Source organism: Siniperca chuatsi, linkage group LG10 (genome assembly GCF_020085105.1).
Source record: "Siniperca chuatsi isolate FFG_IHB_CAS linkage group LG10, ASM2008510v1, whole genome shotgun sequence".
In the NCBI taxonomy this organism is placed as follows: Eukaryota; Metazoa; Chordata; class Actinopteri; order Centrarchiformes; family Sinipercidae; genus Siniperca; species Siniperca chuatsi.
In genome coordinates this window covers 11,580,113-11,592,368 of record NC_058051.1, presented here as the reverse complement: position 1 = coordinate 11,592,368, position 12,256 = coordinate 11,580,113, and the positions used below count along the sequence as shown (strand labels likewise).

The window sequence follows — 12,256 nt, the reverse complement described above, 5'->3', positions numbered from 1 at the left end:
CCCAGCAAGGAATTCATTGGCCCATCATGACTACCAATCCAACATCCCAGGCCGGTACGGTTGGATTCACCAGACAGTGCTACACGTCTAGAGATCACTTCCTGGGGACTTCAGCATGCAAACAGATTGTCACTACAACATGCAGCACCGGGTGGAACAAGGGAGCCCGAAGCGAATGCAGGGGACCTTAGCCATACATCGCTCAGCTGAATCTGACTGACACCACCAGCTTACACCGCCCAGGAAGCGACAATCCCATTGTCCTGATGCCTACGGAGGATGGATTTGGATCCCTAAGAGAGCACGTGTGGGTATGTGGACAACATGTTTATCAATCCCTCAGACCGGGGTGGTGTGGCACCTCCTACCTTGCTAAGCTGATAACATCTGTGAACCTTCTACCCACCATCACTCATTTTCACACCCACTATGCTCACTATTACTTACCACACAGAGCACGGCGATCCACTACGAGAGTGTCACCAGGGGAGAAAGGAATCAGTGGCATCCTCCCCTGGTGGGGGACTGTGAATAATGCACACAAGATAGACCACCTGGCCATAGATCTTGAGAACTTGACGGCACTGGTAGAGGTAGGGTTTTCCACTCTCACTCCTACCATGCAGGGGATCAAAAACGTGGCCCTGCAGAACAGAATGGCTTTGGACTTGATGCTGGCTAGTCAAGGAGGACTTTGTCATATTATTGGGACTGATTGCGGCACCTATGTTCCAGACATCACAGACAATATGACTCATGTTGTTTCCCATCTGAACGACCTACTGCATGAGGAGAAAAGCCTAGGCTCCCAGAGTGTGGAAGGATGGGATATGTGGTCATGGCTGACTATGGGAGGATGGAAGAATGTGTTGATGAAAATGCTGGCACCCGTGCTCCTAGTTATTGTGCTCTTCCTCCTTTTGACCTGCTGTGTAATTCCCTGCTTCAGATCAATGATTGCTACAGCAATTAAATCATCTATGGGTCAGTATATGAATATGCCAATAGAAACATCCAGCTCTGTTGAATGGATTCCACCGTTTGACAATGAGATGATTTGAGGAGAATAAAGCTGCATGTAGCCACACTGCTGCTTCAGAGAATTTAGAATAAAATGCTCATGTATGCTCATATATTACTGCTAGAGCTATTTACCTAATGGTTACAGTTATAATAATAATAATAGTTCTGTTGTTTTGCTGATTCACGCATGCTTATTGGTTATAACCTAGGGTTTTAGTTTAGTCTCATAAAATTTTTTAGTTCATTCCTATTTGTGTCCAGTTACAATGATAAGGATTGCTAATGACTATTGAATTGAAGTTTGCTGGATAAGCTAATGATAAGTATATGTGGGGTTTTTCTTCCTCTGACACTTGAGGTTTTCCCCACTTGTCTGGTTGTTAGATTTTTCCTTTCCTACCTAATGTTTGTTCTTAATTATTTTGATTAGTATTTTTAAGATGATTTTATGCTAAAAAGGGAGGAATTGTAATGGCAAGAACAAACAGACTCTCTGATATAATAGCATACAGATATTATTTTAATTGTTTGGCGTCAATACTTCACCTGTGTATGATTGTTTGGACTGCGAGATGAGAACAGTACACTGATAATGATGACATGGAACCACAAATTATCCTATTGACTGTTATGTCCAGACTTCAGGGACACTCTTCTCCCCGGGTTGAGGAGTCTGACCCTGAAGACTGGATAAATAACTAATGCTCCTTTTTTCTCTGTACTCATTCAGAGCAGATTATACTGATGTATGTTTTTGCTGCTGTGAGTCCGTCTGCAGACGCTTGAAGTAAACCTACAGAAAGACAAGTGATTGCCTTGAATGTTTCTTTATTCCGAAGGAATTGCCACTACACTACCAACTCAACTAATCACCCCTTCATGGAGTATCAATCACTGGTTAATGTGACAATTTGATTGTATGATCAAGGAATTTGTTTTTTGACTTATTCACTGCATGTTTTTGTTCTTTTAAGATTAAATTTATTATAGCACTGTGCATGAGCTGGTAGGTGTTTGGTGAAGGACACCAGGACACCTTGTTACCAAGGTCTTGAGTTAATGATTTAATTAGATTTCAGAGGTGCCATAATTTGTTTTTATTTTGTTTTAGCAGCCTATTTTGTTGAAGTAGGTGTTGCCTTGGTGGTGTTTGGTTTTTAAATCGCTCTCGGTTTAAACTCTGCTGTTTCACACTGACTTGGCTTCTAGTTCTACCACCAAGTGGTAATAATGGTAACCTGGTTAAAACACTCTCAAACTGTTGGCAGTCAGCACTGAATGCACATAATTAAAATTCTATATGAAAATGCTGCAGTGTATTGACTGTTTGTGCATTTTGAGATGAAATCAAAACTTGATTACATTAGAAGAACAGAATTATTCAATGAGGGAAAATAGCTGACACAGCACAGTGTTACTTTGGTTGTGTTTACATGCACACTCTTGCCTGTTTATGGTCAGCTCTGTGTGTTGTGAACAAACCAACTAGCCAACAGTTTGCAAGGCTGTGGTTGAGATGCATGCATTGCAAGCCCACTTTTTTGGTTGGAAGGAGAAACACACCTACTTTGAAACATTATGAAAGACTTGGATATCAACAGTTTTTTGGATACGCGCAAATATCGAAAAGCCAACCTTTTCGAGAAGGTGGTTGAACGAATGAAAGAGGGAGGCTGTGTTCGCACAGTCGAACAAGTCTGCCACCGGTGGAAAACTTCTATCCTATTTTGATGCAAAGAAGCATACTAAGATTCCTGAGTAGGAATATTGTCTTTTTCAGAATAAGGGCAAAAACAGGCAATCATTCATTCCAAAAATAATTTTAGGATTTTCAGTCTGGAAGAGGGTTGAAAATGTAATGCAAGACTAAAGGCAGCCCAGTAAGTTGTGCATTTGTCCTGTCAAGTGTAGGAAAGGTTCATGTTGATGTCTGAGTGCAGGAAAGACCTGTCAATCAACTATTGTACAGCTCTATCTCAAAAGTGGTGATTGTGGTTTAGCCAGGCTAATAGGTCAATCAATAAAGCCGTGATAATAGAGAGGATAAGGCTGACTGGCATGTAGCAGAACCCTAAATGTCTTCATATTCACGTCACACCTCTATCGGAGTGTTTTAAACTCAAACCGTAGAGACAGTTACCGAATTGACTCCTCCTGACTGAAAACATGCTCCAGAGGCTCTGTGTATCTAAAAACATCATGTAGAGCATTTTGTTCTTCTTCTGTACAGAGACTGTGAGTTCTCTTGACTTCAGCAAGCTAAATTTGTTATCCAGCTCCCAAAACAGGTAATTTGGGAGCTTACAGGATGCACTACTCCTCCATAAATCACTTAAGTTGCTTTGTTTTGTCTCTGCTTTGTGTAACTGGTCCTGTGTAGTGCTGTTGTTAGTGGCGAGTAAACACACCTTAAAGCCATGGAAGGTAAAGTTTAAGGGAAAGGAGGACAAATGCACTCAGTCCTCCTACCTTCACTACAAACGTAGCCAGTGGCAATTAACTACTGTATACTTTGAGCTGGGGTTGGATGGGCATAATGCAAAAACTGTGAGGCAAAGACCTTTTCAATCAAGGTAAACACACCCCTAAACATATGTTTGCACCTTTAAGGCTTTAAGAGCAATGATTTTTAAAATCACCACCAACCCACACATAAGAAGAATTTAAATTAGCTATTGAGACCATAAGTACTAGTAGAATGTAGAAAAAAATGTAGTGGAGCTATATTTTTTAAATTAAAACAAAATGTATAACGACTCAGAAATGAATGGAAAACTGATTTCCATCAAGTCCAAAAAACAGGCAGGGGGTCAAAAACCAGGCAGGCAGGCAGGCAGATCGGGAAGACAAAACCAAAGAAGGGTAGGCAAAGAATCTTCAGGCATGGTAAACACAGGGCAAAAAACATGAAAGATAGTCTCTATCAAGGTGGACTCGTGACAAAATGTGAACCTACTTAAAACATCTTTAATAATGGTCACTCACCTTTTACGTGTGTTGCTCAGATTTAAAGGCATTTGCTGGCTACGAAAGATTTGTAATGTATTTTTTGAAAATATTTAAGTTAAAGGACTGAGCATTCACTGGAGTGCATCAGTGGAAACTCCTCTTTATCTGACTGGGTATGCTGTACCGGAGGCAGTTGTCTTGAGTATCCCAACTTCAAGTCTCATTCTCTGCCCACACATGAACAAGCCTGATTTCCATGGCAACGTTATCCCTATCACAGCTGTACTACAAGCACAGAAGGAGATTATGCACAAGTGCAGTGTTCCTCACTGGGCTTGGACACAGGGAAAAAAGAACAGACCCAATAACTTTAACTGTTTCATTTATTCTTTTGGGGAGCAGTTTACATGAAACCAAACAAAACCAAACATGAACAGCTCTCTATAGTAGCTCTTCAGCATACCAATATGGGCATTGCATTTGTCTCCTCCCCAGTTCTAACAGAAAAAAAGGTTGTCTAGAGAAGAGTGTTTACAGGGTTCGGGTGCCACTTGTAGTCTCTCTCTCCACCTCCTGGTCAGCACTCAACCCCACTCTAATTCCATCTCACAGAATCAGTTTTAGGCCTGCGCCACGTGTTACTCTCACACTCTCTTACACTTACCATCCAGGGATGTGAAAAATAAAAGGGATTTAATGTTTATTATGTAACATCATGCCATGTTGTCAGAAAAATCTTACTCAAAGACAACAGAGTCACAGGAATCTTAATCCTCAAGGTATTTTACTTGCCGCAAGGAGTCAATACATGCACCTCAACAGTACAGAATTGACTGCCTGTAAGCAGTCAACAGTAATCTTTTATACACATAGAAAAACAAGTTACACCCTAAGGTTGCACAGCAGCTAACCATTCCAGCCTGAAGTCAGTTTGACCTTGTGTGGTTCTTATCTTCAAAGGTGATGTTCCGGTTCTGTTACTTCTCTGTGCTTTAATGATGTGAGGGGTTGGGAATACAGAGTTTATTGTGTTCAACAGTTTAAAATTTTGAATTTTTCCATCATTTTCCTGCTGTTTAAACTTTAGCACACTCAAGACAAACATCAGTTAAAAGAAAAGTTTTTTATTTAGGATAATATCACACATAAACACTTTTCTAGTACAAAATAAGTTTTATCTAATCTAAGCACCATATACTGTGAAATAAAAGGAATATAAATCTCACACGACACTGTGTACTTCCATAATTTACATCAGCATGTTACACTTCGATAGATTTTCATAACCTGCATCATTATTTGTTCACTTCAGTGTCAAATGAGGCACACTTTGTTTTAATTTGGAGTTTCTTCATCATAGTCATAATCCTTGGTTTGTATTTGTTGATACATTGTCTTTGTCATTGCTATATCAAACAATGCTGAAGGAGGCCTCTGATACAGGGGATGCAGCAACACCTACACACTGCCATCAGGGCCACGGCAACTGCTAAGGAGACTAGGAGAGAAGATATTAGCCCACTCCATTTTCTGAACCAGGATTCAAGGAAATGGATCATCTATGCCAGCGTTTTCAGCTAGTTCTTCTGAGAGGGCAGTGAGACCCTCTTAGGCCCTGGTAATGCTCCCATCAGGTGCTGTATTATTAGGAATAAAAGTACAGCAAAGTGTTCCAAACATTTCATAAACACCACCTTTTTCAGTCAACAACATGTCCAAAGCCATTCTGTTTTGCCACACCATCAGAGAGGTAGGGCCTGGCTGTTCAGCTATACCTTTTACTGCATCTCTGGTGTAGTTCACAAACCTCTGTTGATTATAGTACAGATAATTAATCCAATCCACATTATTATTTATTGTTGCCCACCAGAACAGGGAAGATTCAATTGAGGTCTGGCTGTTGAACATGCTATACAGTTGCTTATTCTTGTCTGTTGGGCAGTGTATATCATCCTAAGATGGGGTTTGTTCTATTGTTGTTCTCATCTCATACCATAAGATTGGAAATACTATTATCAGATCAACAGTTGTAAAACAACAGATTGTACCCCAGAGTTCCACAGAGCCCTGGATGCCTAAATGGATGCCAAGGTTTTTGTCTATCCATATTCTTGGGGTACCTTCTGGGGGTTCAGTACTGTTTTACTCTACAACTACGTCACCTCTAAATGACTGGGATCTTAATTGTTCACTGGGTTTGAGACGGCCCGCTAAGTATTTAGTAATGAGCCCCTTTGTAGCCTTTCCCCCAGTCACCGGCAGGCCAGTAATTTAAGAGCCTCCAGTCTGATCTGCCCCTTCAGGCAACCCAAATACCCTTTACAGTGTGACAGACTCAATTCAATTCTATTTTATTTATATAGCGCCAATTCATAACAGAAGTTATCTCATTGCGCTTTTCCTATAGAGCAGGTCTAGACCATACTCTGCCAGATGGATCCAGGTGGTTCTTTCAGCAACTTTGACAGCAGTTGGGGTGGTGAGGAGGACTTGGAATGGGCCTTCCCACCGCGGGCTGGACCAGGTTTTCCTTTTTATGACCTTAGTCAGCACCCAGTCGCCTGGCTGTACCACTGGATCCGCAGGACTTGGTGTTGCTTCTGGAATAGAATTAACAGAAGAGATCTCTTTCTTTGTTAACATTTGTACCATGTAATCAGCTAATGTTTGCTCTCTCTCTTCTTCAGGTCTGTCAAATGGTTTTAGCTGTGGTAGCCTGTATGGTCTTCCATACATCATTTCAAATGGGGTTAAGCCTGATGATGTTGGTGTGACATGCATATTTAGCACCAACAGAGGGAGACAGTACAACCAGTTTGTTCCTGTCTCTTCCATGGTTTTGTTTAGCTTAGATTTGATAATTCCTTTGTGTCTTTCTACCAAACCTGCAGATTGTGGGTGATATGCACAATGGTTCTTTAGTTTAATGTTTAGTGTTTGTAAATAGTGTCATCTCACTCATGGCACAAAGTGTGTTCCATTATCACTGTAAATTTTCTTCGGAATGCCATATCTTGGTGCTATTTCTTTTACTATTGCTTTTGCTACTGTTATAGCATCAGGGTGTGGACACGAAAATACTTCTACCCATTTTGTGAACATATCAATTATTACCAGGCAGTATTTCTTTCCCTCACACTTATTTAGTTATATGAAGTCCATACAAATGTGTTGGAATGGAAATTGAGGTTTTGGAAATAGCCCTCTTTGGTCTCACATTTCCTTGTGGATTGTGCTTCGTGCAGATAATACAGGTCAAACAAAATTTGAGTAATTGAGTAATTTGAGAAGCCATATGCTGTAAATACTTTCTCAATTGTTGCTACCATCCCTCCTGTTGAGACATGACAAGGTCCAGGGCTCAATAATGCAGCATATTTAAATAAGCTGTGTGGTAGGATGGGTTTCCCTTCTGGTCAAGAATAGGGTTATATCTCTGTTTAATTTTGCTCCTTTGTTTTCCCACTTTCTCTTTTCTGTTGCAGGTGCTGTTGTTTGCATGTCTTTCAGCACTTGGTGATCAATGTATGTGTCTTGAGGTTCTGTGAGGAAAGTGTCAGCTGTTAATGTGGCTGCTTTTTTAGCTTCTACATCAGCTTTGTTGTTTCCTATTGAAATGAAATCTGTCCCTCGTGTATGTGCAGCACATTTACAAATTGCTACTTTTTTAGGTAGAATAGCAGTTAGTAAATCTAATATAAGATCTTTGTGGTTTATTGGTTTTCCCATAGATGTAACCATACCTCTGTTCTTCCACTGCTGTGCAAAAACATGTATGATGGAAAATGCATATTGGCTATCAGTGTAAACGTAGGCTATTTTATCTCTAGCTTGTTTGCATGCTTCTGTTAATGCTACCAACTCGGCTGCTTGTGCAGAGTAATGTTTTGGGAGTGGTTTAGCTGTTAATCAGAATCAGAATCAGAAATACTTTATTGATCCCCGAGGGGAAACTCTTTTGTTACAGCAGCTCACTATCACGTCAGTGCACACAGGAATAGAAGTACTAAGCAAAAAATATAATACACTATAATACAGGTCAGAAAATAAATTAAGTACCAAGTGGGTATAAGAATAAAATTAAAATAAGTGTGAAGTACAAAGTGGATTTACTGGTTGATAAAAATAATACAGTATAAAGTAATAGTGCATGAACTGTCAAGTGTAGCTTATTAAGATTATGATGAGATGGAGGATATTGGACAGCAGTAATAGAGGTATGAATAAATATCAATAAATAGGGAATTTTAAACTGAAAAGAGTATATTGCACAGGAGTATTAACACAGAATATTGCACAATTATGTCAAGTTTTGCAGAGATGTTAATGATCAATGTCCAATTTAATGGCTTAGGGTCATATGGACTAACACTTAGAGGGAGGAGTTAAAGAGTTTGACTTCTATTGTTACTACTGCATAGCCTGTAGCATTAGTGCCATCTGGATTTTTCCTACTTGAACCATCTACAAACATTGTCATTTCTGGGTTTAGGTAGGGGGTGTCAGTCAGTTCTGGTTGTGGCAAGACATTTTCTGTTATATCTGTTAAACAATTGTGTGGTGTACCATCAGTTTCCACTGGCAACAGTGTTGATGGATACAAAGTGGTACATCTTTCTATCGTTAGGTGTGGTTGTGATTGCAACACAGTCATACACGAGAGGTGTCTAGATGGTGAAAAATATGAAATCTTATTTTGCAGTAGGATTACTGCTACTGCATGATGCACTTTCAGTGTCAGTGGATGGAACAACACCACTGAGGCTGAGGCCTGCACAGCCATTGATGCAGCTACAGCTTGAACACATGGTGGTAAAGCTCTTGCTACAGCGTCTAGTTTGGTTGAGTAGTAAGCTATTGATCTTTGTTTTTCACCATGGGTTTGAGTTAACACTGACGTCATGCAGCAATCTTTACAGGCTACAGTCCGGGTAAATTATTTTATATAGTCAGGTAGACCTAAAACTGCTGTGCTTACTAGTAATTGCTTTATTTTAACAAATGCTTCTTCTGCTTCTGGTGTCCAGTTTATAGGATCTGATGCTGACAGTGTGTCATAAATTAGGCCTGACAGTGGCGCTGTGACAGCTACATAGTTTGATACCCAACTTCTGTAGAAATTCTTCATTGCTTAAAAATGACATAATTTGTCGTTTTGTTTTTGGTTTTAGGAGCTTGCAATAGTGCTGTTTTTCTGGATTCATCCAAATGTCTTCCTGCTTGTGAGAGATTGTAACCCAACTATTTAACAGTTGTTTGCCACAATTATAGCTTACTTTTGCTGACTTTATGCCCTTGCTCTGCCAGAAAGTTTAGTAGAGCTAATGTGTCAGTTTTGCAGTCTTCATGATTTGGAGAAGTGAGTAAGATATCATCAACATGAGGCAAGATTTGGCTGCCTCTAGGGGGCATGAATTTTGCTAGATTAGCTGACATTGTCTGACAAAAAATAGTTGGTGATTCACAGTAACCTTGGGCTAACCTGGTATAAGTATATCTTTTCATTTTATAAGTAAATGCAAACCAAAATTGACTATCTGGGTGTATTGGGATTGAGAAAAAGGCATTATTATATCACAGACTGAAAAATACTTATTTTCTGGTCTTAGATCATTGAGCAATGTGTGCGGGTCTGGCACAGTAGGTGCTCATGGCATCATTGCTTTATTTACAGCTTGCAAAAGATCTTTTATAATAGGTTCTATCTCTGCTTCAGCTTCAGGTTTAAGTGGATATTGTCTCTGGTGTGGACGGAGTGATGACTATGGTGTTATTTTTACAGGTTCTACTCCCTTGTGATTAACTGAACCATTAATAAACAGTATACTCTTTTGATGAGCTTTACAGTTTTTTTTCCAGTACAGTGTTTATCTCTTTTTCTCTTCTCATCTTGTTCTCACACATACTGGGAGGGGAGGGATTTTCATTTACACACAAGCAATCACTCACACACACGCATGCACGCATTTTAGCAGCATAGAAAATACAGGTCTTTCAAAGCTGCACTATCACCAGCTGTCTTTTATCTTTTATATATGTATATATATATATATATACCGTATATATAGTCCTGTTCTTAATTCCTATTTCTTTTTTATGCCTTCCTTTTGCTTATTTACCTCACTCAACCAAGCTCTTGCCTCTGCATGGCCATTCTGCTTATGCTTTTTTCCATTTTTACCACATTCCTTCTCTATTTCCTGCACTAGTTTTGCACATTCTGGTACACTTAATTTTCCTGAAAACCCATACTTTTTTCTCCACTTGTTTAAGTATGTCACATTCCTTTCATTTTTCTGCAACATGTACTTCCCATCGCCTGTTAACTCTTCACTTTCCTCTTTACAACATTTGTTTCCCATGTTTTCATCTTGCTCTCCCCTTTAACAGCCAGTCAGTTTGTATGGAGTTCAGCCGAGCAACTGACCCAGTCAGTAAGACACTGTTTGCGTTGTCACCGTTATGTTTCCAGACACTGTTATCTACCTCCCACACTTTAAGGCACACATACACAATATGATTACATACACAAGTTTTTAAGTAAGTTATTCAATTTTTCTGTGTTTTTGTTCTTTTTTCCTGATCCAGAACTCTTTTTTTTCTCTCTATCTTTAATGTGCGCACAGAGTTATTTATTCCTGTAGTCTTCTCACATAGACTATGGACTATTCTTTGATCTTTTTCCGCTATACCAACATGGAGTAATGTTTCTCTGATTCTTTTTTTCTGCTAGATAGACAATATGTATAGCTTGTACATATTTCTAAAGTGGTTAATCAAAACATCATCACCGTTTCAGCATCATGTTTGGTATTTGGATCAGTAGTTTTTTTTCCGTATTTATTTATTTTATTTTTCTCTTACCTGAGAGTCCAGTGAGTCTGTGATGCTCTAGGATCCTGTCACCCTTCCCCCTCCAGTGGGTCCTGGCCTCTTTTCGACAGCAATTCAGCTGGAGGGCTTTTGTTTAAGGACTCCCAGACTCCACCGTGCACGGTTTCAGTTCCCAACCCTGGATGGAGGAAAGGTTATTGGTATCTGGCTCAAAGGACCAAGTTGTCAGAAAAATCTTACTCAAAGACGACAGAGTCACTGGAATCTTTATCCTCAAAGTATTTTACTTGCCACAAGGAGTCAATACATGCACCTCAACAGTACAGAATTGACTGCCTGTAAGCAGTCAACAGTAATCTTTTATACACATAGAAAACAAGTCACACCCCAAGGTTGCATAGTAGCTAACCATTCCAGCGTGAGGTCAGTTTGACCTTGTGTGGTTCTTATCGTCAAAGATGATGGTTCCGGTTCTGCTACTTTTCTGTTTATTGTGTTCAACAGTTTAACATTTTGAATTTTTCCATCATTTCCCTCCTGTTTAAACTTTAGCACACTCAAGACAAACATTAGTTTAAAAAAAAGTTATTTAGGATAATATCACACAACACTTTGCTAGTACAAAATAAGTTTTATCTAATCTAAGCACCATATACTGTGAAATAAAAGGGATATAAATCTTCACATGACACTGTGTACTTCCATAATTTACATCAGCATGTTACACTTCGATAGATTTTCATAACCTGTATCATTATTTGTTCACTTCAGTGTCAAATGAGGCACACTTTGTTTTAATTTGGAGTTTCTTCATCATAGTTATAATCCTCAGTTTATATTTCTTGATACATTGTCTTTGTCATTGCTGTATCGCATGTGTATTATAGCTATCATGAGGTATCTAATAGGGCAGAGTGCAAAGACGACTGTATTACTTTTCTGCCTATAGATATTAAATCCACTCATGTACCATGAATGGAGGAGGGGAGGGGAAGTTACATGCACATCATGTATCCTCATATTATTTTTTAGTTTCCTAAACTATGGGCTTAAATGCTAAATGAGCTTCTGATGGGTCAGCCTTTAGTTTGCTGAAACCCTGGAATACAGTGGACTTGGGCATTTAGGAAAGGGTCTACTGATTGTAAATGTGTGTAAAATTGAACTCTGATTTTTATATAGCCCTTCATCTCAAATACATTTTTGAAATTTCATATTTTTTTCTCTTTCTGTTGATTTTGTTTTTGAACACTTGGCAGTTTTGTTAGGTGTTCATGTAACTGCTTATTCTTCCATGTGCATTGTTTCTATTGTGTGTGTGCATTTCTCTCTGTGTGTTAATTCAGTATGTAAGATCATGTGCTTTTGTTTGTCTCCATTGTCCTGCAGTAATCTCCATTCTTCAGATACAGCCTTGTTGATTATCAGCTTTACTCCCGGGTCACAACCT

The 12,256-nt window shown here is 39.3% G+C and overlaps 1 protein-coding gene and 1 long non-coding RNA gene across 3 annotated transcripts in view; one reads left to right on the top strand and one right to left on the bottom strand.

Annotated features, from left to right (window-relative positions):
* The window catches only part of cacna1db (calcium channel, voltage-dependent, L type, alpha 1D subunit, b), a 119,092-nt gene that overhangs the window by 43,264 nt on the left and 63,572 nt on the right, over window positions 1-12,256 (top strand). The gene's annotated exons all lie outside the window — the stretch shown is intronic.
* On the bottom strand, window positions 5,077-11,151 carry LOC122882714. The gene is made up of 2 exons (XR_006379444.1): window positions 10,837-11,151; window positions 5,077-6,572 (listed from the first exon to the last, which is right to left on the bottom strand). It is a non-coding gene; the product is annotated as an uncharacterized LOC122882714 (long non-coding RNA).